The following is an 11627-nucleotide window of genomic DNA, read 5'->3' as shown; positions in this document are numbered from 1 at the left end:
CTAATAGTGCATCCAAAGTGACCAATAGTGTGACCAATAGTGAGACCAATGTGACCAATAGTGCGACCAGTAGTGCACCTGAATGGTCTAATAGTGCATCCAAAGTGACCAATACTGTGACCAATAGTGCATAATAGTGCATCTAAAGCGACCAATGGTGCATCTAGAGACCAATAGTGCATCTAAAATGACCAACAATGTATAAAGTGACCAATAGTGCATCCAATGTGACCAATAGTGAGACCAATAGTGCACCTGAATGGTCTAATGGTGCATCCAAAGTGACCAATAGTGTGACCAATAGTGAGACCAATATGACCAATAGTGAGATCAATAGTGCACCTGAATGGTCTAATGGTGCATCCAAAGTGACCAATAGTGCGACCAATAGTGCATCTAGTGACCAATAGTGCATCCAAAGGGATCAATAGCGAATCCAGAGTAACTAATAGTGCCACCAATAGTGCATCTGAATGGTCTAATATTGCATCCAAAGTGATGAATAGTGCATCTAGAGACCAATAGTGCATCTAAAATGACCAACAATGTATCTTGTGACCAATAGTGCATCCAAAGTGACCAATAGTGAGACCAATAGTGCATCCAAAGTGACCAATAGTGAGACCAATAGTGCACCTGGATGGTCTAATAGTGCATCTAAAGCAACCAATGGTGCATCTAGAGACCAATAGTGAATCTAAAATTACCAACAACGTATCTAGTGTCCAACAGTCCATCCAAAGTGACCAATAGTGAGACCAATAGTGCACCTGAATGGTCTAATAGTGCACCCAAAGTGATGAATAGTGCATCTAGAGACCAATAGTGCATCTAAAATGACCAACAATGTATCTAGTGTCCAACAGTGCATACAATGTGACCAATAGTGCATCTAGTGACCAAAAGTGCATCTAAAGTATCCAATAGTGCATCCAAAGTGACCAATAGTGAATCCAGAGTAACTAATAGTGCCACCTGAATGGTCTAATGGTGCACCCAAACTAATGAATAGTGCATCCAGAGACTAATAGTGCGTCTAAAATGACCAACAATGTATCTAGTGTCCAACAGTGCATCCAAAGTGACCAATAGTGAGACCAATAGTGCATCTGAATGGTCTAATGGTGCATCCAAAGTGACCAATAGTGTGACCAATAGTGAGACCAATGTGACCAATAGTGAGACCAATGTGACCAATAGTGAGACCAATGTAACCAATAGTGAGATCAATAGTGCATCTGAATGGTCTAATGGTGCATCCAAAGTGACCAATAGTGTGACCAATAGTGAGACCAATGTGACCAATAGTGAGATCAATAGTGCACCTGAATGGTCTAATAGTGCATCCAAACTGACCAGTAGTGTGACCAATAGTGAGACCAATGTGACCAATAGTGAGACCAATGTAACCAATAGTGAGATCAATAGTGCACCTGAATGGTCTAATGGTGCATCCAAAGTGACCAATAGTGTGACCAATAGTGAGACCAATGTAACCAATAGTGAGACCAATGTAACCAATAGTGAGATCAATAGTGCATCTGAATGGTCTAATAGTGCATCCAAAGTGACCAATAGTGTGACCAATAGTGAGACCAATGTAACCAATAGTGAGATCAATAGTGCATCTGAATGGTCTAATAGTGCATCCAAACTGACCAATAGTGTGACCAATAGTGAGACCAATATGACCAATAGTGAGATCAATAGTGCATCTGAATGGTCTAATGGTGCATCCAAAGTGACCAATAGTGTGACCAATAGTGAGACCAATATGACCAATAGTGAGATCAATAGTGCATCTGAATGGTCTAATAGTGCATCCAAAGTGACCAATAGTGTGACCAATAGTGAGACCAATGTAACCAATAGTGAGATCAATAGTGCATCTGAATGGTCTAATAGTGCATCCAAAGTGACCAATAGTGTGACCAATAGTGAGACCAATGTAACCAATAGTGAGATCAATAGTGCATCTGAATGGTCTAATAGTGCATCCAAACTGACCAATAGTGTGACCAATAGTGAGACCAATGTGACCAATAGTGAGATCAATAGTGCATCTGAATGGTCTAATGGTGCATCCAAAGTGACCAATAGTGTGACCAATAGTGAGACCAATGTAACCAATAGTGAGATCAATAGTGCATCTGAATGGTCTAATAGTGCATCCAAAGTGACCAATAGTGTGACCAATAGTGAGACCAATGTGACCAATAGTGAGATCAATAGTGCACCTGAATGGTCTAATAGTGCATCCAAAGCGACCAATGGTGCATCTAGAGACCAATAGTGCATCTAAAACGAACAACAATGTATCTAGTGTCCAATCATGACAATAGTGCATCCAGTGTGACCAATAGTGCACCCAAAGTGATCAATAGTGAATCCAGAGTAACTAATAGTGCGACCAGTAGTGCACCTGGATGGTCTAATAGTGCATCTAAAGTATCCAATAGTGCATCCAAAGTGACCAATAGTGAAACCAATAGTGCACCTGGATGGTCTAATAGTGCATCTAAAGCAACCAATGGTGCATCTAAAATGACCAACAATGTATCTAGTGTCCAAAGTGACCAATAGTGAATCCAGAGTAACTAATAGTGCCACCAATAGTGCACCTGGATGGTCTAATAGTGCATCCAAAGTGATGAATAGTGCATCTAGAGACCAATAGTGCATCCAAAGGGACCACTTGTGTATCTAGTGTCCAACAGTGCACCCAAAGTGACCAATAGTGAATCCAGAGTAACTAATAGTGTGACCAATAGTGCACCTGGATGGTCTAATAGTGCATCTAAAGTGATGAATAGTGCATCTAAAGTATCCAATAGTGCATCCAAAGTGACCAATAGTGAAACTAATAGTGCACCTGGATGGTCTAATAGTGCATCTAAAGTGATGAATAGTGCATCTAAAGTATCCAATAGTGCATCCAAAGTGACCAATAGTGAAACCAATAGTGCACCTGGATGGTCTAATAGTGCATCTAAAGTGATGAATAGTGCATCTAAAGTATCCAATAGTGCATCCAAAGTGACCAATAGTGAAACTAATAGTGCACCTGGATGGTCTAATAGTGCATCTAAAGTGATGAATAGTGCATCTAAAGTATCCAATAGTGCATCCAAAGTGACCAATAGTGAAACCAATAGTGCACCTGGATGGTCTAATAGTGCATCTAAAGTGATGAATAGTGCATCTAAAGTATCCAATAGTGCATCCAAAGTGACCAATAGTGAAACCAATAGTGCACCTGGATGGTCTAATAGTGCATCTAAAGTGATGAATAGTGCATCTAAAGTATCCAATAGTGCATCCAAAGTGACCAATAGTGAAACCAATAGTGCACCTGGATGGTCTAATAGTGCATCTAAAGTGATGAATAGTGCATCTAAAGTATCCAATAGTGCATCCAAAGTGACCAATAGTGAAACTAATAGTGCACCTGGATGGTCTAATAGTGCATCTAAAGTGATGAATAGTGCATCTAAAGTATCCAATAGTGCATCCAAAGTGACCAATAGTGAAACTAATAGTGCACCTGGATGGTCTAATAGTGCATCTAAAGTGATGAATAGTGCATCTAAAGTATCCAATAGTGCATCCAAAGTGACCAATAGTGAAACCAATAGTGCACCTGGATGGTCTAATAGTGCATCTAAAGTGATGAATAGTGCATCTAAAGTATCCAATAGTGCATCCAAAGTGACCAATAGTGAAACTAATAGTGCACCTGGATGGTCTAATAGTGCATCTAAAGTGATGAATAGTGCATCTAAAGTATCCAATAGTGCATCCAAAGTGACCAATAGTGAAACCAATAGTGCACCTGGATGGTCTAATAGTGCATCTAAAGTGATGAATAATGCATCTAAAATGACCAACAATGTATCTAGTGTCCAAAGTGACCAATAGTGAATCCAGAGTAACTAATAGTGCCACCAATAGTGCACCTGAATGGTCTAATAGTGCATCTAAAGTGATGAATAGTGCATCTAAAGTATCCAATAGTGCATCCAAAGTGACCAATAGTGAAACCAATAGTGCACCTGGATGGTCTAATAGTGCATCTAAAGTGATGAATAATGCATCTAAAATGACCAACAATGTATCTAGTGTCCAAAGTGACCAATAGTGAATCCAGAGTAACTAATAGTGCCACCAATAGTGCACCTGAATGGTCTAATAGTGCACCCAAAGTGATGAATAGTGCATCTAGAGACCAATAGTGCATCCAAAGGGACCAGTTGTGGATCTAGTGTCCAACAGTGCACCCAAAGTGACCAATAGTGTGACCAATAGTGCACCTGAATGGTCTAATAGTGCATCTAAAGCATCCGACAGTGACCAAAAGTGTGACCAACAACACATCCAAAGTGACCAACAGTGCATCCAAAGCATCCAATGGTGCAACCAATAGTGCATCTGGATGGTCTAATCGTGCATCTAAAGTGATGAATAGCGAATCTAGAGACCAATAGTGCATCAAGGTGGTCTAATCGTGCATCTAAAATTACCAATGGTGAATCTAGTGTCCAACAGGGTGCCTAATAGTGCATTAATAGTATCCAATAGCGCATCGAAAGTCACCAATAGTGCATCCAAATGACCAATGGTACATTTAAATGGTCACCAATAGTGACCAAACTCACCAATAGTGCATCTAGTGCCCAACAGCTGGTCTAATAGTAATAAATGGTGCATCTACTGACAATAGTGCATCCAAATTACCAGTCGTGAATTTAGTGTCCAATAGTGCACATAATACGGTTCAATCGTGCATCAGAAGTGACCAATGGTGCATCTAAATGGTCTGATAGTGCAGCCAAAGCAACCAATAGTGATGGTGATTATTATGGCGATGGTGGTGGTGGTGACAATGATAATGGTGGTGATGCTGATGGCAGTGGTGGTGATGGTGACGATGATGATGGTGGTGATGGTGATGATGGTGGTGATGACGATGGTGGTGATGATGGTGGTGGTGATGGTAACGATGACTATGATGATGGTGGTGATGATGATGGTAGTGGTGGTGGTGATGGTGGTGTTGGTGGTGATGGTGATGATGACTATGATGGTGGTGATGATGATGGTAGTGGTGGTGGTGATGATGGTAGTGGTGGTGGTGGTGGTGGTGATGGTGGTGGTGATGATGGTGGTGGTGGTGATGGTAGTGGTGATGATGGTGACGATGATGGTTGTGTTGATGATTGTAGTGGTGGTGACGATGACGATGATGGTGGTGATGATGATAGTGATGGTGGTGGTGGTGGTGATGGTGATGATGACAATTGTGATGGTGATGATGGTGGTGGTGGTGGTGATGGTGACAATGATGATATTGATTGTGATGGTGATGGTAGTGGTGATGATGGTGATGGTGGTGATGGTGACGATGACGATGATGATGGGGGTGATGATGATGGTGATGGTGACGATGACAATTGTGATGGTGGTGGTGGTGATGGTGACAATGATGATGTTGATTGTGATGGTGATGGTAGTGGTGATGATGGTGGTGATGGTGACGATGACGATGATGATGGTGGTGATGATGATGGTGATGGTGATGATCACAATTGTGATGGTGATGATGGTGATGGTGGTGATGGTGACGATGACGATGATGATGGGGGTGATGATGATGGTGATGGTGATGATCACAATTGTGATGGTGATGATGGCGATGGTGGTGATGGTGACGATGACAATTGTGATGGTGGTGGTGGTGATGGTGACAATGATGATGTTAATTGTGATGGTGATGGTAGTGGTGATGATGGTGGTGATGGTGACGATGACGATGATGATGGTGATGGTGATGATCACAATTGTGATGGTGATGATGGTGATGGTGGTGATGGTGACGATGACGATGATGATGGGGGTGATGATGATGGTGATGGTGATGATCACAATTGTGATGGTGATGATGGTGATGGTGGTGATGGTGACGATGACGATGATGATGGGGGTGATGATGATGGTGATGGTGATGATCACAATTGTGATGGTGATGATGGTGGTGGTGGTGATGGTGACGATGACGATGATGATGGGGGTGATGATGATGGTGATGGTGATGATCACAATTGTGATGGTGATGATGGTGGTGGTGGTGATGGTGACGATGACAATTGTGATGGTGGTGGTGGTGATGGTGAGAATGATGATGTTGATTGTGATGGTGATGGTAGTGGTGATGATGGTGGTGATGGTGACGATGACGATGATGATGGGGGTGATGATGATGGTGATGGTGATGATCACAATTGTGATGGTGATGATGGTGATGGTGGTGATGGTGACGATGACGATGGTGGTGATGGTGACGATGACGATGATGATGGGGGTGATGATGATGGTGATGGTGATGATCACAATTGTGATGGTGATGATGGTGGTGGTGGTGATGGTGACGATGACGATGATGATGGGGGTGATGATGATGGTGATGGTGATGATCACAATTGTGATGGTGATGATGGTGGTGGTGGTGATGGTGACGATGACAATTGTGATGGTGGTGGTGGTGATGGTGAGAATGATGATGTTGATTGTGATGGTGATGGTAGTGGTGATGATGGTGGTGATGGTGACGATGACGATGATGATGGGGGTGATGATGATGGTGATGGTGATGATCACAATTGTGATGGTGATGATGGTGATGGTGGTGATGGTGACGATGACGATGGTGGTGATGGTGACGATGACGATGATGATGGGGGTGATGATGATGGTGATGGTGATGATCACAATTGTGATGGTGATGATGGTGGTGGTGGTGATGGTGACGATGACGATGATGATGGGGGTGATGATGATGGTGATGGTGATGATCACAATTGTGATGGTGATGATGGTGATGGTGGTGATGGTGACGATGACGATGATGATGGGGGTGATGATGATGGTGATGGTGATGATCACAATTGTGATGGTGATGATGGTGATGGTGGTGATGGTGACGATGACGATGATGATGGGGGTGATGATGATGGTGATGGTGATGATCACAATTGTGATGGTGATGATGGTGGTGGTGGTGATGGTGACGATGACGATGATGATGGGGGTGATGATGATGGTGATGGTGATGATCACAATTGTGATGGTGATGATGGTGGTGGTGGTGATGGTGACGATGACAATTGTGATGGTGGTGGTGGTGATGGTGACAATGATGATGTTAATTGTGATGGTGATGGTAGTGGTGATGATGGTGGTGATGGTGACGATGACGATGATGATGGTGGTGATGATGATGGTGATGGTGATGATCACAATTGTGATGGTGATGATGGTGATGGTGGTGATGGTGACGATGACGATGATGATGGGGGTGATGATGATGGTGATGGTGATGATCACAATTGTGATGGTGATGATGGTGGTGGTGGTGATGGTGACGATGACGATGATGATGGGGGTGATGATGATGGTGATGGTGATGATCACAATTGTGATGGTGATGATGGTGATGGTGGTGATGGTGACGATGACGATGATGATGGGGGTGATGATGATGGTGATGGTGATGATCACAATTGTGATGGTGATGATGGTGATGGTGGTGATGGTGACGATGACGATGATGATGGGGGTGATGATGATGGTGATGGTGATGATCACAATTGTGATGGTGATGATGGTGGTGGTGGTGATGGTGACGATGACGATGATGATGGGGGTGATGATGATGGTGATGGTGATGATCACAATTGTGATGGTGATGATGGTGGTGGTGGTGATGGTGACGATGACGATGATGATGGGGGTGATGATGATGGTGATGGTGATGATCACAATTGTGATGGTGATGATGGTGGTGGTGGTGATGGTGACGATGACGATGATGATGGGGGTGATGATGATGGTGATGGTGATGATCACAATTGTGATGGTGATGATGGTGGTGGTGGTGATGGTGACGATGACGATGATGATGGGGGTGATGATGATGGTGATGGTGATGATCACAATTGTGATGGTGATGATGGTGGTGGTGGTGATGGTGACGATGACAATTGTGATGGTGGTGGTGGTGATGGTGAGAATGATGATGTTGATTGTGATGGTGATGGTAGTGGTGATGATGGTGGTGATGGTGACGATGACGATGATGATGGGGGTGATGATGATGGTGATGGTGATGATCACAATTGTGATGGTGATGATGGTGATGGTGGTGATGGTGACGATGACAATTGTGATGGTGGTGGTGGTGATGGTGAGAATGATGATGTTAATTGTGATGGTGATGGTAGTGGTGATGATGGTGGTGATGGTGACGATGACGATGATGATGGTGGTGATGATGATGGTGATGGTGATGATCACAATTGTGATGGTGATGATGGTGATGGTGGTGATGGTGACGATGACGATGATGATGGGGGTGATGATGATGGTGATGGTGATGATCACAATTGTGATGGTGATGATGGTGGTGGTGGTGATGGTGACGATGACGATGATGATGGGGGTGATGATGATGGTGATGGTGATGATCACAATTGTGATGGTGATGATGGTGATGGTGGTGATGGTGACGATGACAATTGTGATGGTGGTGGTGGTGATGGTGACAATGATGATGTTAATTGTGATGGTGATGGTAGTGGTGATGATGGTGGTGATGGTGACGATGACGATGATGATGGGGGTGATGATGATGGTGATGGTGATGATCACAATTGTGATGGTGATGATGGTGGTGGTGGTGATGGTGACGATGACAATTGTGATGGTGGTGGTGGTGATGGTGAGAATGATGATGTTGATTGTGATGGTGATGGTAGTGGTGATGATGGTGGTGATGGTGACGATGACGATGATGATGGGGGTGATGATGATGGTGATGGTGATGATCACAATTGTGATGGTGATGATGGTGATGGTGGTGATGGTGACGATGACAATTGTGATGGTGGTGGTGGTGATGGTGACAATGATGATGTTAATTGTGATGGTGATGGTAGTGGTGATGATGGTGGTGATGGTGACGATGACGATGATGATGGTGGTGATGATGATGGTGATGGTGATGATCACAATTGTGATGGTGATGATGGTGATGGTGGTGATGGTGACGATGACGATGATGATGGGGGTGATGATGATGGTGATGGTGATGATCACAATTGTGATGGTGATGATGGTGGTGGTGGTGATGGTGACGATGACGATGATGATGGGGGTGATGATGATGGTGATGGTGATGATCACAATTGTGATGGTGATGATGGTGATGGTGGTGATGGTGACGATGACGATGATGATGGGGGTGATGATGATGGTGATGGTGATGATCACAATTGTGATGGTGATGATGGTGATGGTGGTGATGGTGACGATGACGATGATGATGGGGGTGATGATGATGGTGATGGTGATGATCACAATTGTGATGGTGATGATGGTGATGGTGGTGATGGTGACGATGACGATGATGATGGGGGTGATGATGATGGTGATGGTGATGATCACAATTGTGATGGTGATGATGGTGATGGTGGTGATGGTGACGATGACGATGATGATGGGGGTGATGATGATGGTGATGGTGATGATCACAATTGTGATGGTGATGATGGTGGTGGTGGTGATGGTGACGATGACAATTGTGATGGTGGTGGTGGTGATGGTGACAATGATGATGTTGATTGTGATGGTGATGGTAGTGGTGATGACGGTGATGGTGGTGATGGTGATGGTGGTGATGGTGATGGTGGTGATGGTGACGATGACGATGATGATGGTGGTGATGATGATGACAATTGTGATGGTGATGATGGTGGTGGTGATGGTGGTGATGGTGACGATGACAATTGTGATGATGGTGATGGTGGTGGTGATGGTGGTGATGATGGTGGTGATGATGGTGGTGATGATGGTGGTGATGGTGATCCAACGTGAAAAATCGTGCACCCACTTTCACCATTATTTAATTTTCTCTCTCTTTCTTCTTCTTCTTCTTCTTTTTCTAGGAAATAATAATAAAAATAATAAAATAAAGAACCCAGAACGAAGCGCATTCAAAACGTACGGATTTCGAAGCCCATCCCTTGCGATTGTGGTGTTTTTTGCACGGATGTTGTTGGTGTGTTTGTGAACGAGAGACAAAGAGACCGAGAGAACGAGACCTCCGCCAACTCTCTTTGTTTTATACAAAATAAAATTTAAAATAAAATGAATTTTAAAACCATTTCTTAGCGCGGCGTCCTCTTTTTTTATTGAAAAATAATCTCAAATCCGTGCGAAAAGTGTCGGATATTCAAATTTAATGCAAATTAGCTCTCTTATGCATGGTTCTAGGGCCTTAATTTGCATAAATAATTTGCATACAAGCAGAGGATCATGGGTAATATGGTGCGCCCATAGTTTCCAATATTAAATCAATAGTGTTCAATAGTGAATCTATATATAATCATGCATCAGTAGTGTCAAATAGTGCATTAATTATTTTATTATTATCTATTTATACGACATTATTATACATTATTATATTATTTTGTTATATTATAATATATCATTATTATATATTATTTATTTAATATTACATGTATATTATATTATAATACATTATTATTATTATTATTTAATATTACATTTATATTACATTATAATACATTATTATTATTTAATATTACATTTATATTATATTATAATACATTATTATTATTATTTAATATTACATTTATATTATATTATAATACATAGTTATTATTTATTATTTATTTAATATTACATTTATATTATATTATATTACATTATTATCATATCATTTATTTAGTATTACATTTATATTATATTACATTATTGTTATATTATTTATTTAGTATTACATTTATATTATATTACATTATTATCATATTATTTATTTAGTATTACATTTATATTATATTACATTATTGTTATATTATTTATTTAGTATTACATTTATATTATATTACATTATTATTATATTATTTATTTAGTATTACATTTATATTATATTACATTATTATCGTATTATTTATTTAGTATTACATTTATATTATATTACATAATTATTGTATTATTTATTTAATATAACATTTATATTATATTATAATACATTATTATTATATTATTCATTTAATATTACATTGATTCTATGATTCTATGATTTAATATTATATTACATTATTATATTATATTATATATTTAATAGTACATTTATATTATATTATATTATATTACATTATTATTACACTGTACTATATTATTTATTTAATATTACATGTATATTATATTACATCATTATATTATATTATCTATTTTAATATTACATTTATATTATATAATATTATATTAAATTATTATTGTAGTATATTATTTATTTAATATTACATTTATATTCTATTATAATACATTATAATTATATCATTTATTTAATATTACAATTATATTATATTACATTATTATTACGTTATACTATCTATTCAATATTATATATATATTACATTATTATAATATTATTTATTTAGTATTATATTTATATTATATTACATTATTACATTATTTATTTAACATTACATGAATATTATAATATTATATTATACTATCTATTTAATATTACATTTATATTATATTAT

General features: G+C 39.9%; 1 protein-coding gene across 1 annotated transcript in view; it reads left to right on the top strand.

Annotated features, from left to right (window-relative positions):
• Positions 1-10216, top strand: part of myo18b (myosin XVIIIB) — an 84469-nt gene extending 74253 nt beyond the window's left edge. Inside the window, 1 exon segment of the mRNA XM_062966572.1 lies at positions 9999-10216. The gene's annotated coding sequence lies outside the window, so the exon portion shown is untranslated.
• The last annotated feature ends 1411 nt before the right edge of the window (positions 10217-11627 follow it).

This window comes from Anolis carolinensis, unplaced genomic scaffold (genome assembly GCF_035594765.1).
Source record: "Anolis carolinensis isolate JA03-04 unplaced genomic scaffold, rAnoCar3.1.pri scaffold_24, whole genome shotgun sequence".
Lineage (NCBI taxonomy): Eukaryota > Metazoa > Chordata > Lepidosauria > Squamata > Dactyloidae > Anolis > Anolis carolinensis.
Note: the sequence above shows the minus strand (reverse complement) of the source record. Positions and strands in the feature narration are given on the sequence as shown.